General features: G+C 47.0%; 1 protein-coding gene across 3 annotated transcripts in view; it reads left to right on the top strand.

Moving 5' to 3' along the window:
* Positions 1-423: 423 nt before the first annotated feature.
* Positions 424-17143, top strand: part of MARCHF8 (membrane associated ring-CH-type finger 8) — a 149169-nt gene continuing 132449 nt past the window's right edge. Inside the window, exon 1 of one of the 3 annotated variants that reach the window (XM_030487835.1) lies at positions 424-614. The gene's annotated coding sequence lies outside the window, so the exon portion shown is untranslated. Of the gene's footprint in view, positions 615-5535; positions 6753-17143 lie in introns of those variants that run through there. The other 2 variants (XM_030487838.1, XM_030487836.1) reach the window with 2 other exon arrangements.

Genomic DNA, 17143 nt, shown 5'->3' with positions numbered 1-17143 from the left:
CACAACTCTCACTTTTTTGCCCCCCCCCCCACCCCCCCAGCATCTCATGTGAGATTCCTGAGGAGATTTCTCTTTGGGAAGAAATGACTAAAGCATGCGACTTGCAAAATGAAAGTGTAAAATAGCAACAGAGACTGCGGCACCCTTTTAGTACTGGAACCTTTCTGTTTACATAATCTGTTGATAAATCAATACGTGCAGGTGAGTAACTCATGCAAAACACCTTATGAATGTGGTTATAACCCCTCGTCGGGCCTATAGCATACATCCATTTATTAAAAGTTAGAGGGCACCGTATACAGCATACCCGGGAGGCGCTCGGGCCCTGCCCGCCTGAGGCACCCTCCCCGCCCGAGGGAGCCGCGTCCCGGCCCCCTCCCTTCCCCGTCCTGCCATGGCGGCGGAGGCGGGCCGGGGCGGGGCGGCGCGCTGACAGGCAGCCCGGCCGACCGCGGTAAACAGGAGCCGGGCAAGGAGCCGGGGTTGCTCCGGCCCCGCAGGAGCGCCCTAGCCTCCGGCCCGCCGCGTCCCGGCCTCGGGCATGGGCAGGAGCAGCAGCAGCCGTCGCAGCCGGAGGAGGAGCCGCCAGCCCGGGCCCTGTGCGGGGCACCAAGGTAGGCTTGGCCGCCGCACTGGCCGTGAGGAGTCTTCGGCGCTGCCGCTTCCTCCGCAGGGGCCGAGCTGGGTCCGGCGGTGCGGGGAGGCGGGGCCCGACGCCGCCGCGGGGAGCGAGGCCGTGAGGCGGCGGTGGCCCGGGGCGGCTGCCTGCGGTGCCGCTTGTCCGGCTCAGGGTCCGCCTGGCCGGGAGGCGCTGCCCTGTGGCCGCCGCTCGTCCAGCCCTTGCGGGCACCACCTCGGCCCTGGGTCCGGCCGCGGAGCCGCCCGCAGGTGAGCCGCTTTCTGAGCGCCGGTCGGTGCCGACGGCGAACAACAGGCAGCGGTGCGGGGGTACCCCGAGGGACCGGCCGCTGTGGCGTGGGGCCGGGGCCGGAGGGAGCGCGGCCGCGGGGGCCGCCTCTCCCGGCCGTGGGGCGGGGGCCGCGGCGGAGCCTCCCGTCGCTGGCCGGTGCGGAGGCTCCGCTGGGGGTGTCGGGAGCTGTTCCTCTGCGGGAGCTGCGGAAGCGGTACCTGATTCACCGGTAAGAGGCTTTCCCACCTCCGGGGTCTTTGTCTGCGCAGCCTTGGCTCGTCGGTGTGCGTGTTGGGGCTGGGGTATTAGTGTTGCTGAGGAGAAACCGGGAGCGGCTCGGCTGGGTGGGAAAGGCACCGTGTTTGCACCAGGTGTCCGATTTGGAGGAGGACCCCGATTTGCTTTCAGTTAGCGATATGGAACGAAGATACACCAGAGGTAGAACCGTATGCGAGATGTGCTGGTCACAACGTGTTCCTAACGAATCGTGAAGTTTCACGGCAGACTGAGAAATAGTCAGAATTCTTTCATGCTTTCTGGAGCTACTTGGCAGATAGAGTAGTGCTCGAGTTGTTCTGAACTGTAACAGTTTAACTTTTCCTCTTTTTGGTAGGCTGGAAGTGCAGGCAAAGCTAGAATTATAACGTGCCAATGTGAAACCAGTTTGTTTGGAATTGCGGTGCAGGAGGGCACACAGCTTAGGCTTTGCAGTTGGCAAAGGAATTCCAAGCACAGCAAATCCGTGCGGTAACCCAGCAGCATAAACATAGCAGGGGCAGTTTAGGTAGAGCCTCAGTGGAGGTGGAAAGAGGTCTTAGAAGGAAGACGGGGGCGGAAGAGGAGAGCTGGTCTGACAGTAACACTTCAGCTGAAGCAGCAGCACTCGTCATGAAGTTTTGCTGCTGAAATTGGTTCTGGAGCAGTGTCAGATGAGGCTGAGGTTGATCTAGTAATAGCCCTAGTCAGAAATTTTCAGAGGAAAGAAGTGTTCTTTGAAAAACATTTGTCCAGCCTAATATGTTTTCTTTGAAATCTGTCAGTGCTGATGAACTTAAACTGATGTGGCGTTGTGCTAAGTCTTCCTCTGGAGCAGGACTGCTGGAAACACGGAGGGTCCTGGCGTGTGTGCCCAGCACCCAGGGCAATCCCTGCTGAGGGGGCGTTGGCAGCTTTTCAGCTATGGCCCAAACCATTTGGTGCCAGACTCCCCCGAGCAACTCTGTAGCTGCTTCGAGAAAGTGAGACGTTCCCCAGCGTTTGATTCTGCTAGGGTTGCTGAAACTGATAGAACTATTGCAGCCTGAACAACTGCCCCTGTGCTGGGGACTTCGTGGGACTTCGGTTACAGTCTGATGTGAACTTAAAAAAATCACAGTTCACTGAATATTATTGTTACGGTGTTGGGGTTTTTGTTGTTGTTTTGGTTTTGTTTTGTTGTTTGGGTTTTTTTTAACTTGGCTATCAGCTGGCCTTAGTCAGCAGTTTTGCTTATAGAGGTAAACTAGTTGAAAAGAAGCAATTTTCTGTTCTGGGTTGTCATGTTGGAAGAAAGGCTGCAATCCTTTTATGACTCAGTGTATGAATATGTGGCCAGAATTGGTGGAGGTGTCCAGATGAGGCAGTTACAATTCCAGTGCTAGAAAATCCACCTGTTCTCTGGCTGCTTTTGCCCAGTCTTAAGTGTTATGAAGATAGATTAATTCCACACGCTGGGTGAACTTCCCATATTTTCAGGATGAGATTAAAAAACCCAACAAAACAAACAAACAAAACCACAAAAAACCCTCCTGTTATTTTAGGTCTAACCTTTTGGACAAGCAGCTCTTCCATGTTCAAGGGTGAAAGGGTTCAGTCTTCCCAGCTGCTGAGGCTGTCACATGTACTTAGGGCAACGTTCCCAAGTCTCTTCTCTGCCAGTGTGATTTCCTTACTGCTTTTCCAGACACTGATGTTAGTGGGGGAGGCTGATCATTGCAGGAGGGTGACAGCTCCCAGTAGTAATGCCACTCAAGGAAGGAGTGGTAGGTGGTTCTTACGAGTCCTGAATTGATTCTGCTGCTTAAGAAAAAGAAGTTTACTGCTATGGGTCTTTCCTGCCATAATGCCTCAGAAGCAGTCAGCCTTAATGCAACTCATTGGTAGCCAGCTTCAGAAGTGGTGAAGAGTAAAGTGAGCATGGCCATTTGGCAGGAAAAATGAAAACAGGAATGAAGCGTTATTCTTTTCAGATTTTCTTATTATTACATATATATTCTTAATACTATTATTTTTATTGTGATTAGTTTTGTTTTGTTCTGGTCCTATCCTTCCTCCCCCCAGAATATAAAGAATCTTGATCCTGTAGAAATGTCTCACTAGTATTCTGTAAGAGGCTGTAGCTGGGCTGCTTTAGAAGATGAACAGGCTTTGAAGGAAGGTGCTTGCATACAGCCTGGGCATCACTGTACTTGGACTGCGTCTGCATGTGGCAGACAAATAATGAATAGCGAAGCTGTAGAAGGCTGTAAAGAATGGAAAACTACAAGTCTGGTAAAAACTGCACGTCTAGGGCATAAGGTGTCGGAGGGGAAATCTTCCTGGGGAACAAGCTATCCAGTTATTGTCTGCTCCAGTTTTTTCTCTGGGGCATCTACTGGTAGCTAGCACAGGAACTGAGTGAACTACGCAAGCCATGCATCTAATTCACTGTATTAATTTTGACAGTGAGGGAGAACTTGTGTTGGGTTTATTGTGACTTCTGTTTTGCTGACTTGTGCAGTGACTGCAAAGATGTGATGGCAACTTACTTTGGCATAGCAGAGCTGGCATTAAACTTGCTTGGTGGGCTTTGTTTGTTGTAAAGTTTCACAGCTCTGGGTCCTTGAAACCCTCTTCACTTACTTAGAGCCAGTTTTACTCGTTCTGTTGTCTGGATTTTACTGAAAACACCACTTCTCCAAAGAACTCACCATTTCCAAAACAGATTAATTTTTGCTGCTTCCCACAATGTATTTGTGGGTCTTTTATCAAGATATCTAACCACATTCATATGAAGCATTAAAAAAGCCAAATAACAGATTACATTGTGTTTATTGATTCTGGGGTGGGTAAATGAACAAGAGCCCTTGGAAGCACAGTCTTTTTGCAATTAAAGATATGCCTTAAGAGCTGTGTTATTCTTAAATGAACTCATCACCAAACAGCCAGACAGTTCAGAAACAGCAAGAGATATCTCAGCCATCAGTAGTTTCTAGCGCTTGCAGTTTCTTTCCCCAGGGACAAGGGGGAAGGCTGACCTTTATTATGTGCCCAGCTGGTTATCAGGTTTAGGCCTTTTTAAATCAAAGATATACGAAAATGACTGTTAAGCTTCTCTATCTTGTAAAACAGGCACCTCTCTGGAGTTCATTTTTGATACCTGCAGGCAAGTAGGGGAGATTGGTGGCTCTTGAATTTAACCATCGACCTGGCAGAATGTTGTGGTTGATTGAACTTGGCTGAAAACAGTGCTGGAAATTTTGTTGCCAGGTATATGTTTAATAGGTGGAAAATATTGAAATATTCTAGAAGTCGTGGCTGAGATTTTCCATAGTTTGATGTTAACTAGTAGATGAGCACTTTATCCCTGGAGACTCATTTAAGGATCCCAGTCATAAAACCTTGCAGAATATGTGGCCGGAATCAATATGGAATATAAATATTGCATATTATGGAGTAGGTAAATCCCATGTATCAGTTAGGTACACCTTGAGACCTGCCCCTTAAAGTTTCTGTGTGTACTGCAAAAAGCGTCAGGAGGACGGAATACATGTCACCATGTATTCTGCATGTGAGGCTAATTATAGACTGCTGTGCTGGAGTTTCTCCTGTGGAAAGCAGGCATTGGATTTAGGATTGTCATTTAACAGGTGACTGAAAACCACTAAGGGTGAGTTTGTCCCCCGTTTTGGCCATGGCTTCAGTAAGATCGTGTGTTTACACACCATCAGGTGCGTTACAGGGAATAAAAATACTCCTGGCTGTTCTTCCCAGAGCAGATAGCTTGACTTCTGTCATGTCCTGTACACAGGATGAGAAACATTTATCTTTGAATCAAAGGGTCAGTTGGATAAGACACAGGGGAAAGAAAGAAAGAAAGATAGAAGGATCTAGGGTAACAACCAAAAAAGAAGTTAAAAAAATTATTTAAAAAAAAAAAAAAAAGATGCAAGATTTCATGCTAAGTTGCTGATTTTTTTAAAAGCATATAAATCCTTGGTGCCTTCCTTCCTCTCGAATATAATTTATACTTTGTTTTTAACAAGCCTTTCAGTTCTTCTTTATTGTGTGTACTGAGCCTGCAAGGGAGAGTACCTGCAGAAAAACAAACCAAAGCAAACCTCAAACAAAACCCAAGCAAATAAAAATCCACTTCTTAATAAACAGATAGGTTTCCCCTGGGTCTGATCTGCTGATTCTAATGACCAGAATAATTTATCACTCAGACTTACTTACTGCTAATAACTCTGTGACATCGGTGCAGCTTGAAGGTGGGGGTAGGGAAGGGGTGTGTGTGCTTTTGTTCCTGTTGCCAGAGTTGGGTTTTAAGTTCTGCTTTCTTGTTACACAAGAATTTGCTTGGGGACAGCAGTTGGAGTCACAGCAACAGAATTGCTGTGCACAACCTGCCCTATAGCACCAATAAAATACTGAGGAAGTATTCAGTCAAACCTTGCTACTGTAAGTGCTTCTCTTGGCAGTGGGGCTGAACCTGGCCGTTACCTTCCTGGGAGAGGGAAGGTGATGTCACGGAGATTATTAGTGGGAGTTCCTCCTTTCCTGGTTACTGCAGGGCTTACAAAGGGGATGCCTTTGTCTCATTTTATTCATAATGACCTCTTAAGGCATTTCATGGTGGAAGAGCCTCCTTTGAAACCAGAGGGGGCTGTAACGAGACAAAGAGCCTTCCCTGCCTATTTATATTTGCTTTCACTGTCACTGGCTCCTCCTGTCGTCCAGGACAGAGGATTAATCTCTCTGATCCCTCTATTTCTAGTTGTAAAAGCGCAGCGTGCTGTTGAGGGTGTTTCACTACTAGGCCAATCCTTGTTATAATCTCTTGTAACTACGAAAGCATCAGAAGAGAAAGGCTAATGGAAAAACGTGGCATATTTAAAAGATAAAAGCATATTTATAGGGGGAAAAAAATCTTCCCTGTGAGGGTGGTGAGGCGCTGGCACAGGTTGCCCAGAGAAGCTGTGGCTGCCCCATCCCTGGCAGTGTTCAAGGCCAGGTTGGACAGGGCTTGGAGCAACCTGGTCTGGTGGAAGGTGTCCCTGCCTGTGGAGGAGGAAGAAAGGGGTTTATGTGTGTGAAACTAGATGATCTTGAGGGTCCCTTTCAACTCAAAGCATTCTGTGATTCCATAGCTTCTGTGTGTGTATGTGTTTTTCTCTGTGTATATATATATTTATGAGAAGATTGATGGATTGAAATACAGGGAGTGATGCAATATAAGGTTCTGCCATGCCTTCATAACATGGGCCACATTATAGCAAGAAATTCTTGCAAATGTCTCCTCTTGCCGTGTCTGAATGGGGTTTTGTCCTACTTTTGCCCGTTTCCCGTGGCCTCCTTCAGCAGACCACTCTTAAGGAACTTGCACTTAACAGCACAATGAACTCTGCTGCAATAAATAGAAAGTGAAAGTTGGCAGTGGCTTTTCTGTTCTTGATAAGCCTGGTGAAGTCTGACCTAGCAGAGCTACATGAAGAGCACTAGGGTAATAGTTTACCGTAGGTGATGACAAAGAGGAAAATACACATGGGAGCAGTCTGGCTCTTTCTGAAGTTAACAGGAGGCTTTGTTTTTTCCTTCCTTTCAGGTAAATGAAGTTCATTTCCCTTGTAGTTCTGCATCCAAATGTTGTCCGTTTAAATGTGATTATTGTATTCATAGCTTTCAGGGTCATTTTCATCTAGCTCTTGCCTGCCAAATCTGTCCTGGAAGCACCAGGCCTGGAAAGGATAGTTGTTGTCAGTGTGTTTTCTCTAGCACAATCTGTGACCAATCATTTACACTAAAGCTGCTTCTATAAAATGTGTGTGTTATATGCGCATGTATATATTAAAAGCAAGTAGACTGAAGACTTGCAGAGGAGTTGCTGCCCTTTGACATTGCAAATGATCTCGAGAGGGTTTTCTTCTGCTGAACAGCATAAATGCATACTGAATGAAATGCTGTCCTGTTGTAAAGAGTTAAAAAACAAAACAAAACCAACCTGCTTAGCTCTAAAAAGAAGAGGAAGTTCACTTGCAGCTGAAGGTTTGTTGTGAGAGTCAGGAAATTTAAGTCTCTTTCCTGCTTCTGGCCTCTATTTTTCTGGTTTAAGATACTTCACCAGTGTGTACCTTAGTTTCCTGCAACTCAATTGTCATCTGTATAATGTTTTTTGTAAGGTTCTTGGATTTTTTAAAAATTACGTATTTTTAGCCTGCTTTCCAAGGGGAAGTGGGCTTATGCAATAACACTGCATGTAACTTCTGAACCTGTTGGGTAGATGTCAAGTATTTGGTGGAACTTTAGGTGTTGCAGGAAGAAGGGAATGTAAATTGCAATGTCATGACCTAGAGTTGCAGCCTCACCCTGCACCGAGGTGCATGGAGATAACAGTTTTTTAGGCGCAAGATAGTTCACATGAGTGAACGGCTCTTATGAAGCCTGCAACCCCAGAATACCAAACTGTAGGGCATCAGACTGTGCTAATCCTTCTGCCCATAGGATGGCCTTCTTCCATTGCAAGAGCTGTAAGAGCCTAGGGGAAAAGGTTACGCATAGTTACTAAACTAGAGCTGGCACAGTGTGGTAGACTCTTCCCAGAATTAATGTTTGATAACATAAGGCGGGTGGAGGGAGGAGAGATTACCTTGTAAAATTACAAGAGTCTTGTCAGGCTGGCTTGATCTGGGGAATTAAAAAAAAGTAGCGTGTTTGATTAAAAGATGGAAGGGGATTTTGACTTGGCTCTTGGCATAACAAGGCAGAAGTCAGTGAAAATGAGATCAGATTCAGCCCTCTAAATGCATCAGTGTTCTTATGCAGTGTGTTAACAATGTAGCCTTGAAATATCTTGTTGTTTTGGGTGTGAAAATTGTATACTGCGTTTTAGCAGTTCCTTTGCATGAAACGTGTGGTTTGTTTCTGTGATTCTTGTGACAGCGACGTTCAGCTATTTTGTACCCTTTAGGGTCAGACCTGGCAGGGGAGGCAAACTTCAGGCTGAGACCACTACAGTTCTTTCAGATGCTGCAGAAATATTCACCAAGTTGCTTTCATCACAAAATTGCAAGGCTTGAAAGGTCTCTGTGTTGTTCTGTACAAGTTGCTACATGCTCTGGCAGGTGTGAGAGTCCTGCTCTGCTACACCTGTGGAGCTCTGCAATTCCCAAGGCCTTTTAGGCATGAGATTCCTTTTATGTGCCCTCCTGGGAGTGTAGAACTGCACTGTGATGTTTTCCAGGCAAATCAGCGAGAAGGTGGGGTTCGCAACTCTGCTGTATTTTTCAAATGGCAAGAGGTTCAAAATTATTCCTCTTTGACCTTTCCTGATCCATCTGATTACTTGCTTAAATTAAATGTGTGGCTTTGCTTCTAGCAAGGCAATGTGCAAGTGGTAGATTAGAACTGCAGCTTCAAAACTGTGCATTCCAAGCAGCAGGAGGTGGCCCTGCCAGAGCCCTGTGCCTCGTACCAGGGTTGACTAAGTGCTCCTTGCTTTTTACTCCTGCTCAGTAAGGCTGCATCTGAGGTGCACGTAGTGAAGTGTGGAAGCATCTCCCTACATGCAGCAGGGTAAGTCTGGTGTATGCTTTGTAGTGTTCTTGTGGTTTTCATCATGCCAGGATCAGTCTCCCGTGGTCAGCATTTGGTGTTTTGGGACCCAGAGGCACTTGTAGCTGCACCAGGCCTAGACTTTTATTCTCTAGAGGTGTTGATATCACCTTCTCCAACCACAAGGCAAGGATCCCAGCTCAGTTACTGTTGAACACAGATTCAAGATAAGATTTCTCACTCACTTGCCTTCGTTAGTGATACCCTGGCAAGAAGCAAGCATAGCATTGTGTGGTCCAGCTGCCTGAGAGCAAGGAAGTGGAGCCAGGATCAGTTCCTTATATAGAAAGGGAATTAGATACATCATGCATTTTATTCTTGGCTGTGATCTTCCATTGTGTCTGTTAGACATTTGTTACAGTTGTTTGCTCGCTCTGTGTACTCGAGCTCTAGTTGTCAGCTGGGACACGTGTTCAGTCTGTCTTATCCATCTTTGAATGCTTACTGAGAAGTTTTTCAGTTGGTCTGTTCTCACTGTGCGGTGCTACAGGTGCTTTGCACGGGCTTGGCAGGGCTGTGGTGCCCTGCAGGCATCCTGCTGGTTAGGCTGCTGGTTGGCTGCTTATCAGCTGCCTTTCTGGCTTAGCCTGGCTGTGTCTGGTGAAGGAGCTGTGGGAGGAAGCTGCAGGGTTGGTTCTGCTGCAGGATGGATGCTCTGCTTAGGGAAGGTATTTTTGCCAGTTGCATCTTGGTGCTTTGGTATTATATGCCTTTCCACATGACCCCACAAAGCCCATACTCATCCCTTGACGCATGGTTTGCATTGCTGCTTCCGTGAATAAGGAAGGAGAAACTCAGACAGCTGATGATACAATCTCTGACTGGCCTCCTTTGGGCTGAGTCCTGTGTGGCTCGTGGACAGGTCTTCGTGGTTGATGTAATCTAACTAATGTGTATGAGAAACGTATGAGCCAGTAACAGGGAATTTAAGATGACGATTAAACTGTTTGGTTCTAGTCTGAAAGTAATTCTTGTCAGCAGGGGATGGGAGCAGAAAGTAGCTGGACTGTACATGGCTCATCCCTCTGACGCCAGTAACATGGACATACTGCAGCACAGACCTGCTTTTCTGAGGTGCTGTTTATCCTCCATCTCAAGCAACCCATGTGAGTCAAGGAGAGTTGGCAAGTTTCTCAGCCGAGCCTTTCTTCATGGGCGTTTTCTTCTTCCCTTTTCGGAATGTGCCAAAAAAAAAAGGAAGAAAATCTGACAGGCTAAGTCATGCTTTAACCTGGTGAGCAATAAAACAGCACAGTATGCTGTTGCTGGGCCTTCTATATAAAAGATGCCACTCCAACAGTACAGCTGTCAGAGAGATGGGTTACTCGAGCTTGTGTCTTCACCACTGTGTGTGAAAGCAGCTGTGCCTTTCCAGACCTTTACATCTCACTTTGCCATTCTTTCTAGGCTTTGAGTGAGGAACCTGAAGATCTTAAGAAGTTTCTTCTCAGCCACATCATAGCTGCTTCCTCTTTCCTCTCTTCCCTGCAAAGATGACTGATACATTATGGCTTTTGAAGAGATACTAAATATTGCATTGGAAGTTAATGTGTAGAATACAGTCTTAGAAAAAGCAATGACTAATTTACAACTGTCTGTGGCTCTGGCTCAATCAGACAATTGCTAAAAATAATCCACCTTCTAATTCCACAGTTGATGTCTAATTAGAGAAGTGTTCTAATTCATAACCTGCAGACAGGACAAGACCAGACTGAAGTGATATCTCTGTTTTGCCAGTCTGGAAAGTCTGAGCAGAATCAGTGTTTGTGAAGGGAATTTCGTGGTGTGAACAGTTGCTGTAAGGATGCTGGTACTGACTACACTGGATTCATGCTCAGTCTTTGCTCCAGCTAAATGCCACCGGGTGCAGTTTTGCCATCAGTGTTTTTTTTCAGGCAGAGATGGCACCTTCTTCCTAGAGAACTCTTCTTTTTCTTTAAAAAAAACATGCCCACCAAAACAAAAAAACAATCCATGAGCACTCAAACATTTGGATGTGTGTTACGTTGTTTCCTGCTTGAAGCTGTTAGTTAACATTGATTGAGCACTGTAAGACAGCCGCTTGGCTTTGCAGAAACAGCGCGACAAGGAAAAGGGAGCTTTTTCAGCTGAGATACTTAATGTTTCCTAAGATTTGGATGTGAACACTTTTTAGGCTATTTCAATTTCTAAGTTGAATGGCTACTGTCCTCTATAGTGGGTCGGGGGAAGATCAGCTGGCCTTGCTGAGCTGTGAAACTTGTGTTAACTCTGCAGGAAATGTAGATGATGTGAGGTTGTGCCAAATTACTTCTTTGACAGAGTACGGTAATGGGAACTTTTGCCATCGCCAGGCAATACCATTCACTGAATAGCACCTGTCCCTGTAAAACAATTGTAACTTCTTCCAGGACCAAGGCCTTATGCCTCATTCACAGAGAGCACAGCTGACGAAGAAGGACTGTGTCAGGCAAAAGATCGCTTGTGACACAGAGGGGACCATGCCTGGTTCTAAGCATGGTGCTGCTTCCTCTGGCAACCAGAGACTGAAGGGAATGATTGGGTGCTCCAAGGAGAAAGCAGCAGTGTTTTGGTCACTTGTGGATTCCCGTCATTTCAAAAATAGCAGAATTCATATTCTTCGTCTTTAAATACTCTATGACCATCTTGATGCTGTTGTATAGCCCATGTGTGGGAGCCCGTGCCAAAGATGGGACTGTCTCTGGAGTGGAACATGCCAACTCTTTTAAGTGAGTAGAAAACTGAGGTGATTTTGTCTTGATTTTCTAACATCTGTTGCATTTGGAATAGGGAGTAGTTTTGGTTGGTTTTTATTAATTAAAAAAAAATAAAATCTTGCCTTTGCCATTAAAAAATGATTAATAAAGAAATACATTCTTATTTCTCTGATAGCCTAATTCAGCAGACATTCAAATTACTTGTCCGTAGTAATTTTTTTATCTACTGTTTGGAAAAGCCTTGAGTACTATCGTAATTCTAACTACTTAGAGAAGTAAACCACATGGTGAGCAGATATGGGTCCTGTCCGATATGGAGGAGAGTAGCGTGGAGTTGGGTGGGTTTATCTTGCTGCAGCTCTGAATGCAGTTGATGCAAAATTCTGATGTGACCTCAAAAGGTTCACTGCTCCTCTCTTCCCAGCAGTGCATTTTCCTCCAGAACTGATGAGATTTTAACTTCTAAGTAGTTTTTTTTTTTTAAAGTTTTCTTTCTTGCCTTTGATTTCAGCAGATACCTGGTAGAAACTGCTGTTCCTTACAGGTTTTGTCTTCATGTTTCAGATTTTACAATAGTGCTCGTGTGTATCAGAATTGCATGGCCCATATTTAGCACACTTTGCTCATCTCTCTGGCTCCTGTCTAAATTAATGTAAAGCAAAGAGCATTTGTTAGGGGAGAAGAGAGAAATGCCACTTCTAAATGTGATTGGGTTGAAAAATGTGACACATCAATTTGTATCAGTCATGGCCATAATCCTGAATTTTATTTTAAACCTATCCCTCTTTGGACAACTTCCCATATCAACTTAGAATCATAGAATGGTAAGGGTTGGAAAGGACCTTAAGATCATCTAGTTCCAAACCACCTACTGTGGGCAGGGACACCTTGCACTAAGACATGTTGCCCAAGGCTCTGTCCAGCCTGGCCTTGAACACTGCCAGGGATGGAGCATTCACAACTTCCTTGGGCAACCCGTTCCAGTGCCTCACCACCCTCACTGTGAAGAACTTCTTCCTTCTATCTAACCTGAACTTCACCTGTTCAAGTTTGAACCCGTTACCCCTTGTCCTACCACTACAGTCCCTAATGAAGAGTCCCTCCCCAGCATCCTTATAGGCCCCCTTCAGATACTGGAAGGCTGCTATGAGGTCTCCATGCAGCCTTCTCTTCTCCAGGCTGAATAGCCCCAACTCTCTCAGCCTGTCTTCACACAGGAGGTGCTCCAGCCCTCTTATCATCCTCGTGGCCCTCCTCTGGACTCGCTCCAACAGCTCCATGTCCTTTTTATGTTGAGGACACCAGAACTGTACACAGTACTCCAAGTGAGGTCTCACGGGAGCAGAGTAGAGGGGCAGGATCACCTCCTTCGACCTGCTGGTCACACTTCTTTTGATGCAGGCCAGGATATGGTTGGCTTTCTGGGCTGCAAGCGCACACTGAAGCCAGTTCATGCTCAGTTTCTCATCAGCCAACACCCCCAAGTCCTTCTCTGCAGGGCTGCTCTGAATCTCTTCTTTGCCCAATGTGTAGCACTGCCTGGGATTGCCCCGACCCAGGTGTAGGACCTTGCACTTCACATTGTTGAACTTCATGAAGTTGGCATTGGCCCACCTCACAAGCATGTCAAGGTCCCTCTGGATGGCATCCCTTCCCTCCAGCATATCAACTGAACCACACAGCTTGGTGTCCTCAGCAAACTCGCTGAGGGCGCATCAATCCCACTGTCCATGTCGCTGACAAAGATGTTGAACAAGACAGGTCCCAACACCGGCTCCTGAGGGACACCACTCGTTACTGGTCTCCAACTGGACACTGAGCCATTGGCCACAACTCTTTGCGTGCAGCCATCCAGCCAGTTCTTTATCCACTGTGTGGTCCATCTATCAAGTTGGGTCTCTCCAATTTAGAGACAAGGATGTCCTGCGGGACTGTGTCGAACGAGTCCAGGTAGATGACGTCAACTGCTCTGCCGCTGTCCATCAGTTCCGTGGCTCCATCATAGAAGGCCACCAAATTGGTCAGGCAGGATTTCCACTTAGTGAAGCCATGCTGGCTGTCACCAACCACCTCGTTGTTTTTCATGTGCCTTAGCATGTTTTCCAGCAGAAACTGTTCCAAGATTTTGCCAGGCACCGAGGTGAGGCTGACTGGTATCTAGTTCCCTGGGTCTTCCATTTTCCCCTTCTTGAAAATGGGGGTTATATTACCCTTTTTCCAGTCATCAGGAACTTCACCTGACTGCCATGATTTTTCAAATATGATGGACAGTGCTTTAGCAACTTCATTCGCCAGCTCCTTCAGGATCCGTGGATGGATTTCATCAGGTCCCATGGACTTGTGCACATTCAGGTTCTTAAGATGGTCTCAAGCCTGATCTCTCCTACAGTGGGCCTGAGGTCTTCATTCTCACAGTCCCTGTATCTGCCTTCGAAAACTTGAGCATTTGCTGGTGAAGACTGAGGCAAAGAAGTCATTAAGAACCTCAGCCTTCTCCAAATCCAGGGTGGCCAGTTCTCCCGATAGGTTCCGGAGAGGGCCCACGGTGTCCCTAGTCTGTCTTTTATTTGCTACATACCTATAGAAGCCCTTCCTGTTATCTTCCACATCCCTTGCCAGATTTAATTCTAGCTGGGCCTTAGCTTTCCTAACCTGGTCCCTAGCTTCCCGGACAATGTTCCTGTAGTCTTCCCAGGCCGCCTGTCCTCGGTTCCACCTTTTATAAGCTTCTTTTTTCCCCCTCTAAGTTTCCTCAGCAGCTCCTTATCCATCCATGGAGGTCTCCTGGCCCTCGTGCTGCATTTTCTTCTAGTTGGGATGCAACACTCCTGAGCTTGTAGCAGGTGATCCTTGAATATCAACCAGCAGTCTTGGGCCCCCCTGCCCTCTAGGACTATATCCCATGGAACCTTACTATGCAGGTTCCTGAAGAGGCCAAAGTCTGCTCGCTTGAAGTCCAGGGCAGTGAGCTTGCTGCATGCTCTTCTCACTGTCCTGAGGATCTCGAACTCGACCATCTCATGATCGCTACAGCCAAGGCTGCCCTGGAGCGTCACATTTCCAACCAGTCCCTCCCTGTTGGTGAGCATGAGGTCAAGCATGGCACCTCTCCTTGTTGGCTCCTCTATGACTTGCAAGAGGAAGTTGTCTTCCACACAATCGAGGAACCTTCTGGATTTCTTGTGCCGGGCCGTACCATCCCTCCAACAGATCATAGAATCATAGAATCGTAAGGGTTGGAAAAGACCTTAAGATCATCTAGTTCCAACCCCCCTGCCATGGGCAGGGACACCTTGCCCTAAACCACGTGGTCCAAGGCTCTGTCCTACCTGGCCTTGGACACTGCCAGGGATGGAGCATCCACAACCTCCCTGGGCAACCCATTCCAGTACTTCACCACCCTCACTGTAAAGAACTTCTTCCTTATATCTAATCTAAACTTCCCCTGTTTAAGTTTGAACCCATTACTCCTTGTCCTACCACTACAGTCCTTAAGGAAGAGTCCCTCCCCAGCATCCTTGTAGACCCCCTTCAGATACTGGAAGGCTGCTATGAGGTCTCCATGCAGCCTTCTCTTCTCCAGGCTGAACAGCCCCAACTCTCTCAGCCTGTCTTCATACGGGAGGTGCTCCAGCCCTCTTATCATCCTCGGCATGGTTGAAGTCCCCCGTGAGGACAAGGGCCTGCGAGTGTGAGGCTGCTCCTATCTGTCCGTAGAGCGCTTCATTCACAGAGTCCTTTTGATCGGGCGGTCTGTAACAGATCCCCACCGTAGTGTCCCCCATTGCTGTTCTCCCTTTGACGTTGACCCACAAGCCCTCTGTTGACTGATCACCTTGTCCCCAGACAGAGTTCCATACTCTCCAGCCTATCACTCACATAAACAGCAACTCCCGCTCCCTATCTGCTGGGCCTGTCTTTTCTAATGAGCCTGTAACCTTCCATTCGAACACTCCAGTCATAGCAGCCATCCCATCATGTTTCTGTGATACCAGTGATATCATATTCGTGTAGCCGTGCACACATCTCTAATTCCTCTTGTTTATTCCCCATACTATGGACATTTGTATAGATGCATCTGAGCCGAGCTCCAAATGAAGCCGACTCAATGGCTGGAGCAGCTGAAATAGCTCTGCATCACTCTATTTATTATACGTGCTGGCAACTGACCAGGAGTGTTGGGATGGATCAATGCCCCCCTCCCCCAACACACCTAGTTTAAAGCTTTCTTGACCAGCCTGGCAAGTCTCCTACCAAAACAGCTCTTCCCCTTCTTTGTCAGACCAGCTCCACCAGCCTCCAGTAGACCTGGCCTCCCAAACTGAGTCCCATGTTCTAAATAGCCAAACCCTTGACTATGGCACCACTGTTCTAACCCTTTATTAACCTGCCAAATGCACCCAGCTTTTTTAAGGTCCTCCCCTTTATCCTGGAGAATCGATGAAAAAACTATCCGAGCTCCAGAGCCCCTTACCACCTCTCCCAGGGCTCTGTAGTCCTTCTTCATGTTCTCCAGGCTACTGCTGTGTATATTGCTAGCACCCACATGGACCACTAGAAGAGGGTAATAGTCAGCAGGACTTACCAGACCAGGCAGCCTCTCAGCAACATCCCTGATCCGAGCCCTTGGCAGGCAACGCACCTCCGTTGAGACTGGGTTAGGCCGACAGATGAGTGCCTCTTTTATTTTACTTCTTTTACTTGCCTTGTGGGTATGCAATAGCATCCTGGAATCCATTCTACTGTATTGCCCCAGATACCAGCAGGTTCCTTTTAAACCATCTGACAGTATGTGCCTCTCTAATGGCCTGGCCTTCTCCCCACCCTTCCTAGGCACTTGAAGATTGCTTGAAGCATCTGCTGGAGCAAAAACTAGAAGTCATTTAAGAGCAGGGCAACACAGCACTGCAAATCAGCCTCCTCTTCAGCAGCAAGAAACAGACCTGTGCAATTCTTGGGGTTTCTCATGAATAGGCACAATTTCTCTGTACCTGGATACTTCACTCTGTTTTGGCAGCCTTCTGCAGCTGGCTGTGGTTGACTGGCAGAACCAGTCAACAGCTAGTGGATGACAGACAGACTTCAGAAATGCTGCTATAGTTCTGGTGATAGAAAGCTGTGATGGATTTAATAGGACTGTATGCAGGTGCATAGGAATGGATTGGTGGAGTTTTGTGCTGTTTCTCTAAACTTCTCATAAAATCTCTAAACTTCTAAATACTTGTAGAAATGGACTAATACCAGATGGGACAGAAAGGGTGAACATTTGATTACTGAACTGAGAATGAGGACAACAGTGAGGATGCAACTGCTGGACACTGGTTTCTTGTCCATGTAAGAAGGCAGCGATTTAAAAGAATCCACAGTCATGTATTCATCTCATGATTGCATCCAGTGGCTATTTTAGGGACAGTGGGGATGAATGGCTCTATATAGACCATGGTAAGGAGTGCCTTGTCTGTGGGGTTCAGTATGCCAGTCCCTTCTTTTTGGGTGGCACAGAGCACTGTTGTGGGGGTAGGACAGGCAGAGCCAACATGCGTGTGCCAGCACAGTCACGTGAACTAACACCCTCATGATGGGAAACTGTTTATGCTGATGCTTCTCTGCTGCCAGTGCATGTTGGTGTCAGCACTGGCATGGGGAGCCAGGATGAGAGAAGCCGGGC

The sequence above is a fragment of the Strigops habroptila genome, chromosome 5 (genome assembly GCF_004027225.2).
Source record: "Strigops habroptila isolate Jane chromosome 5, bStrHab1.2.pri, whole genome shotgun sequence".
NCBI lineage: Eukaryota > Metazoa > Chordata > Aves > Psittaciformes > Psittacidae > Strigops > Strigops habroptila.
Note: the sequence above shows the minus strand (reverse complement) of the source record. Positions and strands in the feature narration are given on the sequence as shown.